At 28.6% G+C, this 25,088-nt stretch overlaps 1 protein-coding gene across 3 annotated transcripts in view; it reads left to right on the top strand.

The window, feature by feature from the left end:
• Positions 1-953: 953 nt before the first annotated feature.
• The window catches only part of LOC107437628 (uncharacterized), a 72,847-nt gene continuing 48,712 nt past the window's right edge, over positions 954-25,088 (top strand). For 2 of the 3 annotated variants that reach the window (XM_016049709.4, XM_071186791.2), the window contains exon 1: positions 20,073-20,305. The gene's annotated coding sequence lies outside the window, so the exon portion shown is untranslated. Of the gene's footprint in view, positions 1,381-20,072; positions 20,306-25,088 lie in introns of those variants that run through there. The other variant, XM_016049708.5, reaches the window with a different exon arrangement.

The raw sequence follows: 25,088 nt of genomic DNA on the forward strand, positions 1-25,088 counted from the left end.
ACATTATGTACACTTTTCACATTACTGTCAGCAACTGTTTGCCATTCAATTCATTCTCGTAGTTATTGACAATAGTACTACACTGAAGTATTTGTATGTTCTAAATAATTCTAATCATATACACTTCTCGTTTCTAATAATTTAGTTATTTCATTAGTAACGAACAGTTTAGTCGTGCGAAAGCTTAACAACATACATGCAACCATATTTTAACTAACAAACTCTTTCAAAATAAAATGGAAACAGAGGACACAAAAATAAAAATTTTCAGATTTCGCTACACACACCCCTTCTAGTGAAAACGATTATAATTCATAATCTCCTAGCTCATAAATGGAGATAGAAAATTCTTTGTTCTTCGTTTCTGCTTAAATTTTTACTCAATCTTAGTTGTTTTTTTTCCTGCTATTAATACCCTTTTGTTGTTTCTGTACCCTTATATGTGCTTTATTTACATTGTTTTTTGTTTTTAGTTTATTCATACGTAGCACAGAGCATGTCCTATCTTTATTTCAAAATAGTGTATCCCTGTTTTTGTACCCTTATATGTGCTTTATTTACATTGTTTTTTGTTTATTCATACGTAGCACAGAGCATGTCCTATCTTCATTTCGAAATAGTGTATGTCTATTTCTGTACCCTTATATGTGCTTTATTCACGTTACGCACCTTTATTTGATAACACCTAACTTTTAACAAAATGCGGCGGAACAAATTTTTCTGACTGCTGCAACATTTAAATTTGTCACCTGTTCCACATCTCTGGTAATAATATGAATAATTTACCAGAAATTGATTTAAAAATTTCTATCGAGTATAAGCCGGAGTGTCACATCAGTCCGGAGTCGAATATTTCGAAATACAGACTCTTGATTTGAACTCCTGGCAACTACCATTATATTCTGTGTGAGTCACAATCACGCGATGTGGTTCTTTTCTGCATAAAAGAGAGTGCGACAGGAGAGAAGGACAGGGGGGAGAGAGTCATGAAAAGGTGAGGGAGTGAGATGAGGATTTAAGAACAAAAGCTCTCCGGGAAAGGCTCACCTCCCAGGACGATTACAGCGCCCCCTAAACTCGGGCATCTACACTCAAGGTTGTCTTTTCCGATCGGCTTGTGTACCGTTCTTGAAGCTGCTGTTTACTGAAAAGAATCGTTGATTACAGGCTCCTAATGTAAGTGACCAACAACGACAAAAAAAGTTCGATTATTCCATAATCAGAAGTGTTCTCTGTGAGTAGTGCCGTTCGAGCGGGGCTGAGCGCGCGCGATTTGTTGATGTTTGTCTCTGGAAGGCTAATGACGCAAGTCACGTGACTGTCTCTCGGGCACGATGGACCTTTTTGACAGATGAAACCATCACACATCAACATCTGGAGGTAAATGAGATTTTCATATCAAAAGAATGATAAATTTGATTTGTCTTTTCAAAGGAGTAACACCACCCTATTTCATTTTTTTTTTCTTTTTGAAAGAAAACCTATTTTTCAAAGAGAATTCACGGATTTATTAAAAGAAAAAAAACTGATTTTGAAGTACAGTCTTTGGCTTAATTATCAGACGCACTATAAGATTCTATGTAAAATCTTAATTATCAGGTGATACTATACAGCTTTATTGTTTTGACGCTGTTTGCACTTGCTTACATTCCTGTATCAATTGGTTAACATTGTAATGCAATACGTTAAAAATAAATACAAATAGGAATTAATAAAAAATCTCCCGAATAAAAACCCATTACATGTCTGTTTAAATATAAAAGTATTGCCTATAAACTCGTGCAAAACATGTCATTATTAAAACACTACAAGTGCATCTTATAATTTGATCTAATTATTATAATATACTAATATAATGCTTGATATAATAAATATTCTGTATTTATATAATATATCGTCTAATTTATCCTATCGTCAAATTTGTATTCTATATCGTCTAATTTATCCTATCGTCAAATTTATATTCTATATCGTCTAATTTATCCTATCGTCAAATTTGTATTCTATATCGTCTAATTTATCCTATCGTCAAATTTATATTCTATATCGTCTAATTTATCCTATCGTCAAATTTGTATTCTATATCGTCTAATTTATCCTATCGTCAAATTTGTATTCTATATCGTCTAATTTATCCTATCGTCAAATTTGTATTCTATATCGTCTAATTTATCCTATCGTCAAATTTGTATTCTATATCGTCTAATTTATCCTATCGTCAAATTTATATTCTATATCGTCTAATTTATCCTATCGTCAAATTTATATTCTATATCGTCTAATTTATCCTATCGTCAAATTTGTATTCTATATCGTCTAATTTATCCTATCGTCAAATTTATATTCTATATCGTCTAATTTATCCTATCGTCAAATTTATATTCTATATCGTCTAATTTATCCTATCGTCAAATTTATATTCTATATCGTCTAATTTATCCTATCGTCAAATTTGTATTCTATATCGTCTAATTTATCCTATCGTCAAATTTATATTCTATATCGTCTAATTTATCCTATCGTCAAATTTATATTCTATATCGTCTAATTTATCCTATCGTCAAATTTATATTCTATATCGTCTAATTTATCCTATCGTCAAATTTATATTCTATATCGTCTAATTTATCCTATCGTCAAATTTATATTCTATATCGTCTAATTTATCCTATCGTCAAATTTATATTCTATATCGTCTAATTTATCCTATCGTCAAATTTATATTCTATATCGTCTAATTTATCCTATCGTCAAATTTGTATTCTATATCGTCTAATTTATCCTATCGTCAAATTTATATTCTATATCGTCTAATTTAACCTATTGATGCACTTACGTAAACAAGTGCAAACAGTCGCATAAAACAATAAAGCTGTATAGAGTATCACCTGATAATTAAGATTTTACATAGAATCATATATTGCATCTAATAATTTGTCCAGGGACTGTAAATTCGTAAATTACATGTTTTTTTTAAAAAAATGTTAAAAATGTATTTAAGGATCACATATTGCTGTGTTAAAAAATCTGGGTTACATAATTTTTTATTAGAAAAACCTGTTTTTTTATTTGAATTAATAGATTGCAAATTGAAAAAAAAAATATGGATAAGTTTATATATTATTTAACAGGAGGGATGATCAACCTATAGTTCCCTGGCCAACAATGGCCCATGAAGACCTGTAACTTGGTTCCTGAACTGTATAAAATATTAATAAAAACATGGAAGAATTAAAAAAAAAGCATCAGCAATTATTTTTTCGGTCGTGTTCTTTTGATCAGTTATTTATTAGTATTTTTTTTTAACTTCATATCGTTTAGTGTTTTAAACTAGCTATATATTTATATTATGAAATTTTTAAAAGACTGCAAATGAATAATTAGATTTCTCAAAATCTAATCGGCAGATTTCGCTCAAATTCTATATTTTGCTATTTAAAATTACTTTCTGTAAAATAGTGTAAAAATTTGAGCCTATAATTGCGAGTTATTAAATGAGATAATAAAAAATAATAAATATATTGAAAATAGATTTTTGCATGAAAATATTTGTATGCATAAACATTGACAGAAAATATTTGTTTGTAGTTTATAATTGTATACATGAACTTTTCTATTCGATTAAAAAGTTCCTGCGATATGGCGAAAGACGCATAAAGCAAAATTTACATTGAGGATCAAAACTTTCGACCTCTTTACTACCTAAATATTGGGACCTTATTTTCCAGATTACGGCTACCACCCATATTTTTTAATGGTCAAAATTCCAAATCCATTATATAAGATGATTTTTCAAAGAAACGACGTTTTTGAGTCTGATTTCGCAACTAAAAATATCGTCTGCACTAATTAATTACACTAAATAATCGTCTGCACTTTTATTTGACTGCCTTTTACTGCCCTTAACCCATTAATATAGAGTCCTTGTACAATTCAATCTTGAATAGTTAATACTCAGTATTGGTGAAATTATTTAATAATTTTTAAAAAAAATTATTTCACAATATTAGAAAAAGATATCAAATGATTAAATATGTCTCGCTGTTTTCATGATCGTTTTAGTATTTATAGATCATTTTGTTCTTTTGAATTTAGGCTTAAAAATTTTTTTTTCCTAATTTTTTCTAATATTTTACTAACGCTGTCCAAAATTCTGATACAAACATTCTTGTTTTATTATAATCTTACTGATAATCTCTAAACATGCACATGTAGTAGGAACGTTTTAATAACAAGCAGGGCACAGAAATGTTTTGGGCCCCTATAACCTGTCACGCTGTTTAAAATCGAACTAAAAAAACTTCACATGCATAAAATAAAGCATTTTTGAGATACGCAACAATTTTAACAAACTTAAACACATTTTTATTACACCAAAAACTCAATGCACATAAAATAAAGCATTTTTAAAGCATGCATAATTTAAAAAAAAATTTAGATGCTAATTAATAGCAAACCTCAAATAATAAAATAATCTTCATAACTAAGAAGCTAATTAAAATAATTAAATTAAAAATAAAAACATAATGGTATAACAAATAAAAAAATCAAAAAGCTATGAACTATTTCGTCAAACTATTAAAGTCAGTTATTAAAACATCTCAGTTATTAAAGTTGAGTATTTAAAAACTTCATTTTAACGTAGAAAAATAGATTTCGGTTCACTTTTTAAGTTTTCCTGGTGATAAACTATTCAAACTATTGGTGTTTGCAAGATAATCAATCACTATTTGTAGGAAAAAAACGCTCACTTTTTTACAAATAGAATGTATTTATTTTAAAATATATATGATGTAATGTTGTTTATTCTTAATTTCTTTTAATACAATTTATAAAAAATATGGTTTCAAGGGTCCCCTGAGCGTTTGAGGCCCCAGGCATTGCCCGAGTGTGCCTATCCTTAAAGACGCACTGAGTATTTCCCTGTAAATGCCATTGAAAACTTGAAGCTAGAAAAATTATTATTTTAATAGTTTTTTCAGTTCAGCAGTTTCCAACTTTTTTTTTCCGGTTATGGCCAATCATCTTTCAGCGAGCCGTGATGGGTCAGGGGATAGAGCGTTCGCCTTTCAATGAGGTGAACCGAGTTCGAATCCCAGCGAAGTCCGGTCATTACGAATTCCGCATTAGTCTTGCACCGACCACAGTGCAGACGTGAAATATCCTCAGTGGTAGACGTATCAAGAGTCCTCTTGCCACCAGGCTAACCGTGGGAGGCTTCCGCGGTTTTTCCTCTCCGCAAATGCGGGTTAGTTCCATCAAAAAGTCTTCCACGAAGGCAAAATTTCTCCCGGTACTTGATCCAGGAGTTCCCTTGTCTTCTGGATTAGGTTCAAAATTACAAGGGTATGGTGTTGAACATCAGCAGTCGTAAACCCAGAAATTGAGTCAGCTGTTCAACAACGGTTATAAAAAAAACTTGTATCAGCGGCACGTTATAAAAAAGTATATAAAGACAATTGTGAATGCATTAACAAATAAAATACTACTTTATTTAATATATATTTTAAGAAGAGAATGTAAGTTTTTCATCTTTCTGTCTTTAATAATCTCAAATTAGCTTTTTATGATTCGGCAATTGAATTCTCAGTCCTGTATATAGTCTAGTTATGAATTTGTTTTTTGGTACCTATAACCTGCAAATGAATAAAATAAGAAGAATTATGGTATGGTTATGAAAGAATTGCTATAAACGTTGAAATGTCTTATTGGTAAGATCTAGATTGGTCTCAAAAATCATTACTGATTAAAATAAAAGGTCCAAACTCTTGAAACCCCTTAAACTCTTCCACGGAACCCTAGGGTTCCACGGTACACCATTAGGGAAAACTTATTTTGTGCATAGTTAGTTAGTAATGTGAAAGATACTGCATTGTTAGTTAATAATATGAGATTGGCCGTTTTTAGAGTTTACCTCCATAGACTTCAAAATTAATATCGATGGTACGTGATTTTGAAAACGCTTTTAATTTTAGGCAATGCCCTTATCTGGGTGCGGTAATGACACTCATGATGGCCTCATGAATAGGCGTTATCGATGAACAAATTTAGCATCTATAAAAATTATATATATATATATATATATATTATATATATATATATATATATATATATATATATATATATATATATATATATATATATATATATATATATATATATATATATATATATATATATATATATATATATATATATATATATATATATATATATATATATTAGGGGGACTGGAAAGTAACGTCGTTTCGGCACATTAAATATTCGTTAGTCTTAAAAACCAATTCATTTTTTCCGATTCATTTCGATTCATTTTCGATCCGGCATTGAAAGGTTGTTGTTAACGAGGGTGAATACATTATTGATTAAAAAATAAAATCTTGATAGCAAATATCAAATGCTCCGAAACGACATCATTTTCCGGTCCTATTAATCGATAGCACAATAAAGACAAAAAGGATTAAAAGGAAAAGGAGAAAAATAAATAAAATTAAGAGAATTAATAATATATATATATATATATATATATATATATATATATATATATATATATATATATATATATATATATATATATATATATATATATATATATATATATACAGGGTGATTCTAAAGAGATGGGCAAAATTTTAGGAAGTGATAGTACACACTCAAGCAAACAATTTTTATCAAAGGATGCATGATCGAAAACAAAACGCAAAAGCGCTAGAGGGCGTCAAAGTTAAGAAAATTTAATGGCATGTGATTACAATAAGTGTTCAAAACAGTGACCGGCAGCGGCTATGCACGCAGTACAACGGCGAAGAAAAGATAGGTGAACATTCTGAAACACACCAGGCATATCACGAACTTTCCCTGCAGCAGCCGAAAGCTTGGCGACAGGTAATGCAACGCAGTAGCTCGCAACAGGAATGGAGCTTTCACGTTTGCATCAAACAACTTTCCTAATTCGCCAGCACCTTTGCGTTTTGTTTTCGACCATGCATTCTTTGATAAAAATTTTTTACTTGTGTGTGTGCTATCACTTCCTAAAATTTTGCCCATTTTTTTAGAATCACCCTGTATATATATGTAATTTAAGAAAATTGTTTACTTATATTAATCATTCATTTTACGTTAGTTTGTGTAACATGAACTTTTTTTTTTCCAAAATTGAATATTTTAAATTTTTAGGTGGCTTTCAAAGACAAAATATCCCAATTAAAATAATAAAAATGGTAAAAATTACTTTATTATAACTTAAAAATTAACCGAGATGTTAATAATTAAACCTATTAACATCTCGGTTAATTTTTACCAATGCCTGTCCAATATTAGGGGACAGTATACTTAGTGCATGTTAGGCTAATACACTTCCAGGAATTGCAATTATTAGAGAAAAAAGGAATTACTGTGAAAATTGTTTAATAAAAATGAGATTGTAATTTGATTTACTCATTAATTTTTCATAGAAATACTTAATGGAATAAAAACGTAAATTTGAAAACAGCATTATTTTTATTAGTTCATTAATGATAATACTATTATTAAGCGACTTTTTAAATTACAAAAATTAAATGTTTTATTCGTCGCTTAGAAACAAATGAACTTTTCTTTTCTTTTGATATTTTATTATTGTTGACAAGTTGTCGTAAATATTCGTTTTTAAGAAATATAGTAGGTTTTTTTGTTGTTGTTGTTTTTTGTTGTTGTTGTTTTATTTGGTATTTTTAACAGTAATGTATAAATTTTGCGTTAGTAAAGGGATTAATAGCAAACATCATTAAGAAATACTTCTCAATTTTCTAAACACAATTATTAGAATACATTAGTAAATGTGCAGCCTTTCGCGAGTTTCTTCGTTGTGTTCTGTCGTTGCGTTTTTTTTTATTATTGACGATATCGTAAATAATAAAAAAACGATAAATGAAAGCGAATTTCATAAAAAAAACTCTTTCAACAAAAAGAACTACATGAGTTACTTTTAATTATATAATAAGCCGTTTTTTATAAATAAGTTGTTTTATTCAACGAGTTAATATCAACAAATTAGTTCAATTAAGATATAGACTCTGATGCCTTTTACATAAAGCATAAAAATTAAAGTTTCTGGCGAACTAGAAATCGCGATTCTAAAAACAGGATATACTAAAAGAATCGTTTGTCCATTTTTAATTCTACATTATTATTTAATAATAAGATAAAATTAAAGTCTTTGAGGTAACTTTTTTTTACAAAAAAACAATTTTTAATTTCGTTCAAAATATAAACTCTAATTTTGTAAATGCGTTATTAAAATTTTCACACAATTGCTCTGTGAAAAAACGATTATTCTTCAAATAAGTTTTTTATAATTCCTATCGAATTTAGTTCCTGAAGATCGTTTTCTTGTTTTATATTTTATTCGTTTGAAAATTTGTAGTAGTTAGCAAAAGAACGATTTGGAAAGAACGATACACAAAAATATTTTTCGTTATCAAAATTGATATTTCTACCATATGCAAATTTAATTCGGACAAAGGCGTGGTTAAAATCTTTTAATATTTAAAAGAATTTTTTAAAAAAAATGTCAATAATTTCCCCATCAATCATAAAAATTGAAATTTGACCTTGTACTAATTTATAAACTTGGAATTATCCAGTATAATTTAATTACTTTGCGCAAATCCAGTTTTTGACCAATTCAATAGTAACTGACGAATCAAATGTGGTTCTGAACCTCAATAAGAACGCGCCATAAAATACACACCATTATCCTCTATTTACGCTTTTATTTTCATATTTTGCAATCTGGAAAACTAATTATAAAAATATTTTTAAATAATTTTCTCAAGATGTCAATAAGCAAAAGGAAGTTAGAACTCGTTGCTCGTTATGATACATTTTTCTTTAATTTTGCAATTTTATAAAAATTCTATTTTGTATTTTTTGCTTGATATGTTTTATTGCCATTTCGATATTTTTGGTGCTCTCACACTATTGTATTGATTTATTTTGCTTTGGCTAAATCAATACAATTTAAGAAAATACTCTATTTTTGCTGATATAATCGTGTGAGCTGAGGACGAAATTTATCTTTAAATCACTTTGTTTCCTGATTTTTAATTTTTTAAATTTTTTTTACTTATTTCTATTTTTTAAATAATTTTTCTTCCTTCCTTCCTTCCTTCCATCCATCCATCCATCCATCCCTATATCCCTACATACCTACCTACCCACCCACCCACTGCTTTGTTGATTTATACGATAAAATTTAATGTAAATAAACGATTTAATGTAAATAAACTTATTACTTGGAATTATAATGTTTTTAAAAACATCTATTTAAATATCATTTTTAATCCAATGAATACTATTAAAGAATATGTAGTAATGTTTATTTATCCAAAAAAGGAATCGACAAACTCTTTCAAAATTTGATAATAAAAACAATGGATACCCATCTAAAGTAATTAAATTCTATATAAAATTACTGAGTTAATTTTTTCTTATTATTAATAAACTTTGTTACTTTATATTTTTACCATGTGCAAATCAAATTCGTGGCTAAAAAAATCTTCTAATATTTAATAAATTTTTTTCTTCACTAAATGTTAATAATTTCTCTAAAAATCATCGAAATTAAAATGTTGTATTTTAAATGTGACCTTTTATTAATTAGAAATTTTGAATTCTCCAGTGCAATACATAATTACCTTGCGTAATTTCAATTTCTGTCTAATCCAAGGACAAATCAAATGCGGTTTTAAGCAAACCCCTCAAGAAATATATCCCACAACCCTCTATTTACGCTTTAGTTTCATATTTTGTAATCGGACAACTTAGTTTCGAAAATAATATTAAAAAAAAATAAACATGATTGGTGCCAATAATGGCGATCTGTACGACCCGTCAGAATCTAGATTTCTGTCGTAAGATTTAAAAAAAAAAAAAAAAAAAAAAATTGTGATCGCCGTAAGGCGATTACAGGTTACCCATTGACAAAATGGTTGTCTAATTTTTTGTGTGGAAAAAGGAGCTTTATTGTGTTTTCATCTTTAACTGTTAATCCTGAACTGCCCGGTACACAATTTCGCAGACATATTTAAATGCAGCTCAAACACATTCTGTGTAAATTCTTTTGATGACTGAACTGACATTGAACACCCTATTGAGACCAATATTAACATTTTCGGATGGGTACAATGATTTTTGGAGGAGATTGTAAGCTGCATCACACACCCGTTTCGGATTCACAAGTTCATACATGAAATGGGACTTGAAAGCTAGGCCTTTTTTAAATTTACATGAATGGTGAATGAATTATTTATATTGCGTGCAAGTCATTGGGTACGTTGACAATGGATTCTTTTATCCCTAACTGGTGATTAACATCCATCGTATTTGCAAGAAATGGGATCGTATTTGCAAGAATTTCAAATAAAATAAACCTAAAAAAAATTTACTTCAACAAAATAATGCATTAATGCAAAATAATGCAATCGTATGAAGCTTATTGTCAGCTTTCATGAATTGTAATAAAAAATTGAGATGTTAAATACGAAAAAAAAAAAAAAGGAATTTTGAGTACATTATCGCAAAAGTTGCCTTTATAATTACGACATTTCGAAACACTATTTTATTCATTAAAATTTCAATCCATATTGGCAAACACAAATTTCTTTTCAGGAAAAAAAAATGATTTTCCAAAATTTGACGATTTTTGAGCAGGTAGAAAGTTATTTGTCCATTTAAAGTTTTTCAACCCTTGAAACGTAAATTTAAATGTAACAAACAAGTTTTGAACAAGTAACAATATTTGTTTTTTAAAAAATGATTTAAGGGGAAAAAATGATAAAAATTCAAACGATATCAATGATTTGTGCTACAAATCTCTCAGTGGATTAACTTCAATATTTTTAAATCTTTAAAATATTTATGAAATCTTGCTTCGAATAAACTAATTTGAATTTCTTGCGCAGACATTTTTGCAAAGGAATCCTGGACCCTAAACTGTTTTCAATTGCTTAAAATATAAATTAACATTCAATGCTATTTAACTTCAATGTATATTTTCATAATAAACGATAGTGCAATAAATTTTTATTTAAATGTTTTTCTTTCTAATCCAACACAAAAAAATATTTTGGTTCATTAACTGTACATACTTTGACTAAGCTTTTATTGTTTAACATTAAAACATCTATTTCGGCTACTTTAATGACACTTATTTCGACAATTCCGGGCAGAAAACACCCTGTATAAGATACAGTTTTCTCTACATGTTTGATTTACTCTCATTATCTATTTAGGTGTGTAGCCTAATTGGTAGGACACTGGGCTCATGTTCGTGAGAACGTGAGTTCAAATACAGCAGTGCATGGTGACTTGTGCACATTAAATCCGTCGGGGTCACAAAGTCCTCCAAGTTCTGATAACCTATCAATACCAGCGGAGGTAGTGATCTAGGAGTTTCCTTGTCTTCTGGCTTGGGCTCAAAATTACAAGGCTACGGAGTTGAAAATTGTTAGCCGTAAACTCAAATTTAGGTCGGCTGTTCAACGACGGTTGTAAAATAAAAAAATTGGAGATTGATCATTCTATGATTCAGGTCAAAATTATGATCTGTAGATGAGTGAATGGTGTATGAATGGGTCCTCCATGTAAAATGGGTTGTGACGTGTGTGGGGCTGAAGTCTTATTTGTGGCCATAGATGGCGCCACTGAAAAACAAAAAACACCATAGCAAACTTGCTAGTATTGGCAAGTAGTATTAGTAGCAAAAACAACAACATTTATTTCAGCAGCTGTGCGAACCGTTTTTACTTTGGAAATTTATTTTCTGTTTTCATAAGTATGTGCTTTTATAAAAACGATGAAACTAGATTTCATATGTTAAATTGTACACATGACTCATTGCAAATAAAATTGACCAATGGCCGTTGCCGCCATGTCACAGATTTTACGAGATAACTTTTTGTAGAAAAGGACTTGATGAAATAATTTTTTTTTTTTGTTGAGAATTTTCGGATCAAGACTGAGATAAAGGGAGACGTTTCAAATTTGTCTCAATTTAAGAAAATGGTGTCACTACGGATGGCAGGCAGTTAAAAATGTCACGTTCTATTCACGAGCTAATTTTTGTGTCACTAGAAAGAAAAAAGTCAACAATGGGTAATTAAGCAACTAATTGCTGAAAATGTTTATATAAGTTCTTAAAAAAGTTTTATGAAAATATTTTGAGGAATTCATTTGGCAAATAAATAAAACTTTTTTCTGGGAACTAACAACTTTTATCACCTTAATTTTTTTTACCCAATGTCAAATATAATACTTCTCAACATAATGAAAATAAAGAGGATGTTTTTTGTCTTTCAGAATATAAAAAGTGGTCTTATGCAAAATTTTTTTACAACATAAAAATTACGTTTTTTAACCTCAATTTTTTTTTCTCGTCATGTTAAATGCACTATTTTAAAACATAAACCAAATCAAGAGGGTGTTTTTTGTTTTTGGTCAAAAAAAAAAAAAATTAAAATGAAATAGGGTTTTAAGCCAAAACATTTTAAGATTTCTTATAGCACAAAAACAAAATTTCTTAACCTAAATTTTTTTCTTGTTATGACATATTTTTCAAAGTGAAAAAAAAATAAAGAGGATGCTTTTTTGGTTTTCGGTTAGTGAAAAATAAAGTTATTTTCAGCCAAACTAAATCAGGATTTCTTAAAAGTTGATTAAAAAATCATTTTATTTATTAAATACTTATTTATATTAACTTTAAGTAAGTCCAATTTGTTAATAAGTAAATCCTAAAAACATGAAAAGATACCTGGATTTGAAATATTATCAACTGTGCTTGAAAAAATTTCATCACTTGAACGATATTTTTGTTTTTATTGTTCTAATTAAGAATCAGAAATTCTAACCTACAGTTCAGTCTGGATCTTTTTCAATATTAATTTATGCAAATATCACAAATAAAGAGGGTAAAAAGAATTAGACAACAACCATTTTGTCAATGGGTAACCTGTAATCGCCTTTCGGCGATTCACAAGTTTTTAAAAAAAAATATTTTTTTACTATATTTTTTATTATATTTATTTATTTTTTCATTACCTTTGACATCAAGTCAAGCACGAGCTTGTAAAATGTAGATTGTGAGAGTTACTTTTTTCTACAACAAGGGACAAAAGAGTTTTAAAAAAGATCACGAGAAAAGCACTTAAAATAGCAATAACTTTCGAACAAATTAGAATGGACAAATTTTATGGACTGCTTGCTTAACAGTTCTAAAGATACTTTTTTTTTTTGCTTCAAATTTAACAATTAATATTTTACGAACTAACTTCAGAGTGTTAACTTTTTCTTGCAAATTTTAAATTTCCACCTTTACCTAACACTATACCTAATAAACACTTTTGTAATTTTAAATTTCTACCTATTTAGTTTTAGCGCAACGAAAGAATGGAACGTTAAGCAAATAAAAGTATGAAATTATCAACAACAAAAAACCACATAAAATTTTCAAACTGATTGGAATGGAGTCGGGATAACCTGGTTGGTAGGGCACTGGAGTCATGTTTGTGAGAACGGGAGTTCGAATCCAGGCGATCGAGGACTCCCCGTGTAGTAAACGGTGACTGGTGCGCGTTCAATGTGTCGGGTCACAAAGTCCTCCATGCTCCCATAACAAATTAAACCTCTGGGGGTACTGGATTGAAGATTGATCTTTGTTTGGTTTTGGTCAAAGTTACGATCTGTGGATGAATGGATGCATGAATGGTTCCACCCTATAAACGGGTGTGACGTATGGTTGTGGCACAAATCTAATTCTTGACCATAGAAAACAAGAGCTATCGCAACCCCAGTGCCATCAGTTTCTCTAAATGCGGGTAAAACAGCTTATATTTAGATATCATTTTTAATTATTTTATTAACTTCATAATTGATTATTCAATAAATTTTGTTTTCCTCATTTCATACGATTTAGGTTTCTACTTAACTCGCGACAAAGTATAGTATATCCAACTGAACATCTAAACTGGTATATCTTTTCGGACAGTATTCGATTCGCAAAGAGTATATGGAACATATCTCGATCTATTTTTTTGCACCTTTTAACTACATAAGAGGAGTAGTTTTTTTTCTTTAGAATTAAATACTTTAACACGATCAGGCTCTTTAGAAAATTAATATATTTCAAAATTAAATTGTCCTATTTTAAAAGGTATACTCTTAGACATACGGTTCCTGACCAGATTATCAGACGCACTCTAAGATTCTATGTAGAATCTTAATTATCAGGTGATACTCTATACAGCTTTACTTTTTTTATGTGACTGAAACCGGTTTACATTTGTTTACGTTAGTGTATCAATTGGTTAAATCAGACAATATATATATATAAATTTCACGAATGGATAAATGAAACGATAAATTATATATATATATGGAATATTTATTATATCAGGTATTATATTAGTACTAGTGGCCTGCGCCCCCTGCTCGCTAACGCTCGCCAACCCCCGAAAGTTTCTACGCAATCTTATATAGTTTGCTTCGCAAACCAAGTTCGCTTCGATCGCTACTAACTTAGGTACATTGCAATTGCACAAAATTCTAAGAATTTAGAACAATCAGTCAAATCCATATAAAAACTTTTTTTTTTTTTAAAAATTACATCTTTTTAGTAAATACTAAGTCATAAAAATAAATTTGAATTCAAATAAATGACATGTAATTCGTTAAACCCTATTAGAAATGTGCTATAGTTCGTGATATAAATCAAAAATCGTCAAATAAATTCGTGAAAAAAAAGCGCTTTCGACAAAATACTAAAATAGAGATCTATCGACAAAGACTACATACTTCTGCCTAGCTTAGTAGTATGAGATTGCCGCAGCTGAATTGTTATTTCAGTTTCCGTTTTTAAAAGCGCTATAGGTTGAGCCACCTCAGCTAGATTTGTCATGTGACATTTTTAGCGGCAATCATGGGTCGGTTCGCCGTGTAAGAGAAATAGTAACGTAAACAAAACAAAGCAAACGTTGCCACCGGCGGAAAAGAAATACAGCCAAAATTTGGGAGCCATGTAAGAGAATTATACATATTAGATGTTATAATATTTAGATCAAACTATTAGACGCACTTTTTTTTTAATAATGACATGTTTTGCACGAGTTTGCATGCAATACTTTTATATTTAAACATACATGTAATGGGTTTGTATTCAGGATTTTTTTTTATATACCTCCTATTTGTATTTATTTTTAACGTATTGCGTTACAATGTTAATCCATTGATACACGTAACGTAAACAAGTTCAAACCGGTCACGTAAGAACAATAAAGCTGAATAGTATATACTAACAACTAAGATTTTACATAAAATCTTATAGTGCGACTAATAATATGGCTATAGGGTCTGTAAGTTAGAAAAGCCATCTTCACCCTCTTAAATGCATTGTTTTCGCATATAATTTATGACTGGGTTTCATCTTATTCTAATATGATTCATATTCACTTCCGTTAAGAAGGTGTGATTTCGTTCGAAAGCTGAAAACTAATATATTAAAATTAAATGACGCCCTCTTTACCTCATTTTTCTGACCCGCGTTCTTTTCTTTAATATCGGTTGCATATCCAATAGCGGAGAATTATCCTTTCGAATAGAGGAGACAGATGCAATAAATATACAACTCTGCAAACAGAGAGAGATACGGCGTGATGTATCGGTCTAAAATGCATGGGGGGTTGGGGGGGTATAACTTCGAATAATTAAACCTTCAATACGCAACATCTGTCTCCTCTCTTGAATATTTAATTGCGCCAACTCCATAGTTCTAGGTAGGGTGTCAAAGGAAGGGGGAGGGGGGGGAAGGAGGGTTGCGTGTGGAAGTGGTGTTAGACCCTCTTTGTCAGAAATAAATGTTCTCTTCTCCATTAGCGTGTCTTCTCTCCCTTCTCGTCTGATTTAGGTATTCTGCCTCGCATTCTGACTTGGAGTCGTTACAAGGACAATACTGGGAGAGAGCTCAGTAATATATATATATATATATATATATATATATATATATATATATATATATATATATATATATATATATATATATATATATCAGAACGCCGCCTAGAGGTGGAAATAAGCAAGCAGGTTTAAGGCACCAGGCTATAGGTTAATATTATTTATTGAGACACATTCCTAAGGAGTTAGCATTCAAGTGACACAAAATCGTTGTGCTTCTCAATAAAAGTTAGGGTAAATCTTGCACCGTAAATCCGTGAAATGGGTTCATTTTAAGGAATAAGGGAAGTCTTAGCAATTGTAATTGGTTTATTAAATAGCTCCAGGGAAATTTAGCTTTCTCACGAGTTAGCAGAGGGATAAATGTAAAAATATTGATTAATACATACTTGGACTAAAAATGGATTAAAAGACAGGATGTGAATATTAAAGTGAGAGAAAGAATAATAAATTAAGAAAAAAGATTTACAGAAAAGGAATAACATAAAAATATTAGTCTAATCTTTATATATATATATATATATATATATATATATATATATATATATATATATATATATATATATATATATATATATATATATATATATATATATATATGTGTGTGTGTGTGTGTGTGTGTGTGTGTGTGAGTATTAAAAGGTTATTCAGTTGCTATTGAAACATTTAAATTACTAATATAATTACTAATATAATTTTCAAGTATATAAAAACAAGTAAACTTAGAGTTAACAGTGATATTTCAAATGCTGAAAATGTTTTCCAGGTGCAAGCAAACTATGGGGTGATTACGTATTTGTGAAAAGCAATGATTTGTTTTCATGTCGCTAGTTTGGGAACATTTTTTGCAGCATTTTAAGATTCAAGGTTTACATTATTTTTACCTGTTTTCTTTAAACTTTAAATTCTAAAGTACCAATGGAGGTGAAACAGAAATTGTAATGAAAAGTTTTTCCACCGTATGGCGTCTTCTTAAATTTGGAAATCCTTGTCATACTCTATAAATACGTGATTAAAAATTTGATTAAAACATTTGACAATGTAACAAATAATATTTAAAAAAAATATTTTTAAAGTCGATCAAAATTTTTTTTATTTTAGTTACTTTTTATTAAATAATTACAATTTTTTCTCCTAAAAAAACTAAAATTGATTAATGAATGAATTAATATTTGAAAAAACTGTATTAACATCAAGTCTCATCCACTAAAATGTATTTGAACTTGAGTGTATGAATAAAATGTATTTTATTAAGGATTCAAAATTTGAACAAGATATAGGGAGAGTGTAAACTAATAGTAGAAATTAAAAAAGACTGATAAATATATAAAAGAAGTGTCTTTTATATCGAAAAAACTATATCGAAATTTTCTAAAAATAATCTTATAAAGAGTAATTTTTCGAGAAAATATTCGATATATCTCTTTGTATATAGGGGAGAGTCGGGTAGCTCCGCCCAGCGGGTACCCCCGCCCAACGTCAATTTCATATGTATAGAATATTTTCTCAAGTCAATGTGCCATCGGACATTAATTGTTATATTAAAAAGAGATTATTTTCAAAGTTTCAAGTATTTATGCAGCTGTTAACATGGTAAACAATAGTTTTGAAATTATGTTGAATACAGTATTCATGAAGTTAAGAAAAATTGGTTGAATGTTTCGTTTAAACTTCATTTTAATACTTATAAAATAATTTTTTCTATACATACAGCATTAAAGTATGTAGTCTTAGGTTTAATTTGCACGAAGAAAGAAGTTTATTTTTGAAAAATTGTTCGAGTAATTACAAATCAGGGTTGGCAGGTTTTTGACATGTGACAGTTTTTGACAGTTTAATCCATGGTTTAAACCGTCACGTCAAAAACCTCACTGTCAAAAATGTCGAAAATGTCAAAAACCTATATTCATATGTGAAATTTAATTAATACATAAAATTTATATATTTTTTAAAGGATAGTGTTTCTAAATATGTTCTAGAAAAAATAAATTTTAAATTTTGAAGAAACACTTATATTTTGAATAGTAACCAAAATCTTGTACTTTTGAAAACTCACATCTTTTGTAATATTATGTATTCATTTTCATGTGTTATTGAAAATCTGCAGTGATATTATTAAGAAATTTATTTATAACCAAATTTAGTGTATAGTATAGATTATACTAAAAATTAGACATTTTTAAAGATAAACATTCGCAGTTTTGTACATTAGACATCTTCTTTTAAAGAAAAATCTTTTTAATATTCTTTTAAATCTTCTTAATAATCTTTTTAACATAAGACAATACAAATTTAAGTGCTTTCTGTTAAATACACAGAGTAGTTAGTGTCGATTTACAGTATATTCAGCCTATTCATTTACTATGCTGAAAATTTAGTTTATCCAAATACTTGTGAATTTCATTTTGCTGAATACGATATAGTTTTGTTGAATGTCTAAATATTCAGCTGTTGAATAATTACTTCCTGCTTTCAAGATATGCATTATTTGTATTCTTAATACAAGTGGAGAAAAAAAAATTAAGAGATAAAAATTGTTTTAAAATGATAAGTCTAATAATTATAAATAAATATAATAAACAATATGAATTATATTTATCATTATTCATAAATATAACTACTTTTAAATTCAAATTAACATACTGGATAATAAAGATATTCGGTATAACATTAAAAAAATCTTTTTATACACTTGTATCTTATATCAAGTTTGTATTTATACAACATAACTTGTAAGTTCCTTATAAATATTAGTTATATGTTCCTTATATGTCAAAAATGCATAGTAATAAACTTTTAATTTTCTTAAGTATCAAAAAGAAAAAAAATTTTTTTTAAATATAAATATTTAAACAATTTTTGTGCAAAATTTTTCTGCACATGCATTTGAATATAAATTTCTGAGATTTTAAATCTGTTATTTTACCTTAATTTTAATTAAAAAATATTTTAAAACCTGCTGATTACCTATAGTATAATTAAATTTCAATATAATGCATGGCAACTGTTGGTAGTTTTGAAGTTTATATATTTTCTTGGCAAACTTCAGTTTTTGACATTTTTGACGGTTTAAACCAGTATTATACCCTTGTCATGTCAAAAACCACTTTTTGACGTCAAAAACCCAACCCTGTTACAAATTTACAAAAAAATTGAATTTCGGGTAGCCCCGCTCACATGAATGTCAGGTATCACCGCCCAATTTTATTTCGTTGATAAATGTACAGTTGCAAAGATTATTATTTTATTGCTTCAAATTTGAATGTTATATGCATTTTTAACAACAAATATTGTTGTTATTAAATGATTGTTATTAAATGATAGAATTCACTAAAAGTACATAAATATGTAATAAATAGAATAATTTTTTGATAAAAATGATAAATGAGGTTTATCTATTGTCAATACATTGGTCACTTTCATTTACTCCTGAAAAAACAGCCAAGAAACATAATTTTTGTAACTGGGCGGGGCTACCCGACGCATTTTGAAAAGAGCTGAAAAACATGTTTTTTTAAATTTCTATTTTTTTAAGTTAAACTATTCTTTTTTTGGTTTATTCTCTTTGCATTATTTAATTATATGGTCAAACAATAGAAACATACAAAAATATTGATTCTTACTCAATATTATACAGAAATATAAGCAATACTCCTTAAGTGAGCGGGGCTACCCGACTCTCCCCTATATGTGGACTGATAAATATGTGAAAATAAGATTACTTTCCTATAATTCAAATTTTTGAGAATCGTTTAATTAATTCTTAATTTTACAAAATGTGAATTTCAATGTATACGTAAATCAATGTCACCTTTATAATTTAAAATAAAAAATTTTACTTAATTGTTTTTTTAAATAAATGATTGTGTATATTCAACTTCGTTTTCGAATTTCTTTAAACCAAAAATAACAATATTGTTTCATCCTTGCCTTTCTATTCATTCTAGTATGTTTTCAATCAAGTAAGTTAAAAAAGATGACGTTTTCGTTGCGACGCGTTTAATACCAGCCAATCATATTATTTTATTTTAATTAACGGCGACAGCCTTGGAAAAAAGTTTCAGATTCGGAAAAAAATGCAGATAATTCATTCTATTTTGGTAAAGCTGTTGCGTTGAAACGGCCTTTCTTCTTGTAGTGATGCCTAACTTATATGTTTAAATTTCTTTGATTTATATTTTAATTTATTCTACGAATTGCAATTCACATTTTTCTTATTTCAATGTCATGTAACTTCGTTTTCGGATATACTACTTTAATGTGTTCTCGCCTCGTTTAGTTCCATTTTGGATTTAAAAAATTGGAATTTGCTTATTATTGGGTAATTATTTTATGATTTATATTTTAATCTTTTCTTAATTAAATAAATTAATATATTAACATAAATTAATATTTAGGGGATGAAAAATTCGGGGATATTTCAGTATCGTGGTCTGTCACGCAAATTACAATCGCCAAGGTGCCAAATAGATTTTAAACTTGCAAATTTAAAAAAACTACATAAAAAAAAACATGTTGATGTTTGCCCGGAGGTGGCTACGAGTTATACCTTTCAAGTTGGTCACTTTTGCTGTGATGTTTTTTTAAATTTATTTTTAAAGTTTCTCGCGGGCCATTGCGTGAAAGTTTCCAAGGTTTGGCGATTATTCTGCCACAGATCAAAGTACGTAAATCTCCCCAATAATTCCTGGCAATGAATGAACCAGAAGATTTTGTATTAATGTAATAATATTGTATTTTAAGTGAATATAGTATCATCAGCAAATAGTGAAATAATTTTGTTGAACTCTTAAGACGTCACAGTTGAGGTTAAAGATGAATGTTTGGTTCATTTGCGATTTGAAAGGATTCCGAATTAGTAGTTGTTATATTTATTAAATTTTTTAACTCAAATTTTGGAATAATCAACTTTAATTTTTTACATCGCTAATTAATCCCTATTCATCTGGAACAATATTAAACTTAAAATCTCTTGAATATCTTAAGTTATTTATCGTTGACTATATTTTAATGAAATTTTCAGATTATATTACGAAGATTTTCTTCAAACTATATTCTTAATAAAATCATAAGAATATGGATTGAAAACGTACCGTCGGTCAGTGGCGTACGCAGAATTTTTTCAAGGGGGGTGTTCATAATTTTCTGAAACTACTAAAAGAAATTCGAGTGTGTAATAAAGCACTATTATTTCCCTAATTTAGACAGCTAGACAATTTTGACTTTTTATTTAAACAACATTGTTTAGTTAAATTTTGATTCGATTTTTTAAGTTTAAGAACATAATGTAATATCTTCTGAAAGAAGTCCAATGTCATATGGGTGGGAAGTAACACTTTGAGGGCCACTTTCACATTCATCAGATTTTGTTATGCTAGAAACGTTTTCTTCAACGGAAGTATCACATTTCTGTACAACAGAAAAACTTACATTGGTAGATACTAGATGCTGTCACCTCACTAATTTCAGGTCGGGATTTTTTCTCAAAGTAATTAAAAATTGTTAAATGTTTGCCTTTTGACATCCTAAAGATCCAAGAACAGCAAATATATATATATATATATATCACGTGATTTTGGTTTCAAAAGTACAACCCTATTATAGTAAATGTTTTTTCTGTATTCTAAGAAATACCATGAGAAAAAAAAGTAGGCATAAGGCACATAAAAATATATAGTCTTAAAAAATAATAGCTCGCATAATTTCTACTAAAATTTTTATTTTTGCCATTTTGTCTGAGCTCAAGGGGGGTGTTTAAACCCCTAAACCCCTCCCTTGCGTACGCCACTGCCGTCGGTCCATAGCGTTTGGAAGCTCCAATCATTTTACATGTTTGATGAAATACTTGCTAGTCCGTATGTGCGTCTACTGAGCTGGGTTCGGTGAGATTATTGCCTTCCCATGTGCAACACTGCTGCATTGTGCAAGATATTCTCCATTTTAGGCTTTATTTTCCGCGAATTGACAAAACATACCGTAGATTGCAAAGGGTTGGCGAAAATTTCTATTGGCGTTAAAGGAGCGTTCTCGCAAATCGCCTGACAGCTGTGTGCTTATGATTTTGTCTTGTTTTCGGTATCGCTTAACATTCAACAAGTTAGATATGGGTGCGACATTTCAATTAATCTTCATTTGGGGTCTTCATTTGATTCTTCTGCATCAAATAAAATATAAAGCGCATTTTTGGTTATAGCGCCGACATAATCGTTTGTATCTGTTGACTAAATTGTGTTTATTAGCGTTTTTTAAAAGGTCGTAATAGAACTAAGATAGAAAAATTACACATTATTACATATTCTATAGTTTCATAACTTTCATTAAATGTATTTCGAGTAGTGAAATTCTTTTCCTACTAATCCACTAATTCGAATTAATAATTTCACAATAACCTTTAATCCTTAATAATGAAATGATTATTATAATAAAGTTTGTTTACTTAAAAGATTAAAATTTTTTTTAATTGTTTAGCAGAGACTTAGTTTCCAATTCTATATTCATTAATTAAACTTAATGGTTCTGCTCGATAACCATTTACAATTTTTTTAAAATTTTATTTAATTTTCTGTTATTATGAAATTCTTTAAATATTTTTCGACGTAGAGATTATTTAGCAATAATGCGAAAAGTTGAAATTTATAAATGTATAATATTTATAAATGTTTAAGAGAATTTTTAGCAGCTATTTTGTACCAATTATTTTAATTGAAATGTTCATTATACGCAGTTTTATAATAATAATCGTAAAATTCATTGAACAATTGAGTATTACATTTTAAAATGCAAGTTTATTTTATTAATTATTTCATTTTATAACTGCAAAACGGTAGATAAGTAACTTCGTTATAAAGTTTTACATGATACGAGAATATTATACGATTGCTTTATAATGAAAGAACAACAATTTAAGTTTTAAACTTTTTGTGGAAAAGAAAAAATTGAAAATTTCTCCTGTCATCGGTGTTAGCGATTAGAGTGTCTTTTATCGTATAAATATTAAGTCAGTATTGTTCCCTTTTAAATAAAAATGCAGTTTGCTCCGGAAAAAAAAATTACTTGAATTTTGTCGATAGAAATTCCCTAATTATAGCAGCAAAAACTTTTAAATTTCTAATCAAACTTTCCTTCATTATAATTTTGTGTAAATAATTATTATTAATGATATAAATGACTATTAAAAGGAATTAATTGAGAATGTCCAATTTTAATGAATTAACTGTTTACGCAATCAGATTAATAATTTTTTTCATAATTTACAAATGGAGAAAAAGTCTTTACAGTTTAAAAGTGAAGAGAAAAATATAGTTGAGATTAAATTTATAAAGTAAGCACAACCCGAAGGAGATTGAAGTAATAGCATTAAAATCGAAATTTCAAAAGAAAAATAAATCACGTTTTAGTGTACAGTGAGCAGTAAACAAAAATCTAAAACTAACTTTTGATCTAATGATGAGATGTATACGTTCTAGGACTCAATTTTAATGGATCGAGAGGGTGAATTCAAATATGCCGCTTAATTATAGCAGACAATATATTTTAAGTTCGGAAATCAGACACTAAAACTTTGAGAAATTTTTTTTCCTGCGTATTCGGATTTTTGATCCCCAGTATATAGGGGTTGTCGCAATCTGGAAATATTATCCCAATAGTTTGGTCAGGAAAGCAATGCAATGTTAGGACCCCTTAGTGTTAAACTTACTTTTTGCGCATTTCACTATATCTAGGGAACTTTCCAGTGAACATTTAAGTGAATTGAAAATTTTTTCTCTCAATGTTTTAATGTTCATTTAATTTAGAATTTCCTTCATTCCCTACCACTATTGAAAGATATTTACTTTTCACCTAACTTGTAAAATTAAGAAGTTTAGAATTCTTTACAAAATCACTCAGGCGAAGTGATTGCCTTTTATTTAAATCTTATTTAGAAGGTATTTTTCTTAAAGTATTTCCTTTAAAGTTTTTATCATTTTAAGTTGAAATGAATGTCGCCCTGCTTTGCATAGTTCAAAAATTATTTCAAAAGAAACATAACTTAACATTAAACACTCAGGACTTACAATTATAAATCAAACAATCACTACATTTATTTATTAAAAAGCACTCTTATGAACTGATAATAAATTGATCTAAGTCCTAAATGTGAGTTCTATAATATATAATTTATTTAAACCAGGGGTCTGTCCAGACATTTTGTGAAAGGTCCATTTTTGGTGAAATTGTGAAAAAATTACTCACATTCTTTCAACCAGGGTCCGCTTTTATGAATTTGTGCAAATAGGGTCCGTTATTGCAAAAAAAAAAACTTTTTCAAGGAGTTTTTAAATTGGAAAGATATACAAGATTATGCTCAACACTGTAAAATTATAATTAAAAAAATTTAATTTTAAAAAATAAACAACAATTGCTGCTTCTAAATTAGAGATGCAACATACAAATATTTGGTATTTAGCCTATACTGCTGAACGCAGAATATTCATTTCGGACGAATAATGGAAGAATCGTCTGCGAAGACAAAACTTAATTCGTTTACATCCATCTTTCTTGTTTTCTGCCCTGGAAAGGGTTTATTCGATTAACAAAATAATAATGAAGATAAACAAATTTGTGAAGGGTCCGATTAAAAGAAAAATCATTTTGTGAAGGGTCCGTTTTTAAGTTAAAATATTTTGTGAAGGGTCCGTTTTTATGAAAAAATATTTTGTGAAGGGTCCGTTTTTAAGTTAAAATATTTTGTGAAGGGTCCGTTTTTATGAAAAAATATTTTGTGAAGGGTCCGTTAACGGACCCAAATTTCTTCTAAACAGACCCCTGTTTAAACTCAGTATATACATCTGACCTCTGTTGTCGCCAATGGCTCAATTTTAAAATAAAGTTTTTCTTTTACAAATTTTCGGATATTTTCATATGAAGGATAGTATTAAGCTTGAGAATTAAAAATTTTTGTTTAAAAAAAGTTTTGTTAAAAATTATAAATATTATTAATACTTGACAACAGGAAGTTTTCAATTAAAGGTTGAAAATTTCTTTAATTATAATTTTTTTTAATTCTGTTATTTTTTTAATTATGTTTTTAATTACCTAATTCATATAACAGTATTTAGGAATCT

The sequence above is a fragment of the Parasteatoda tepidariorum genome, chromosome 9 (assembly GCF_982258835.1).
Source record: "Parasteatoda tepidariorum strain Cologne lab strain chromosome 9, Ptep-v5.0, whole genome shotgun sequence".
NCBI classification, from domain to species: Eukaryota; Metazoa; Arthropoda; class Arachnida; order Araneae; family Theridiidae; genus Parasteatoda; species Parasteatoda tepidariorum.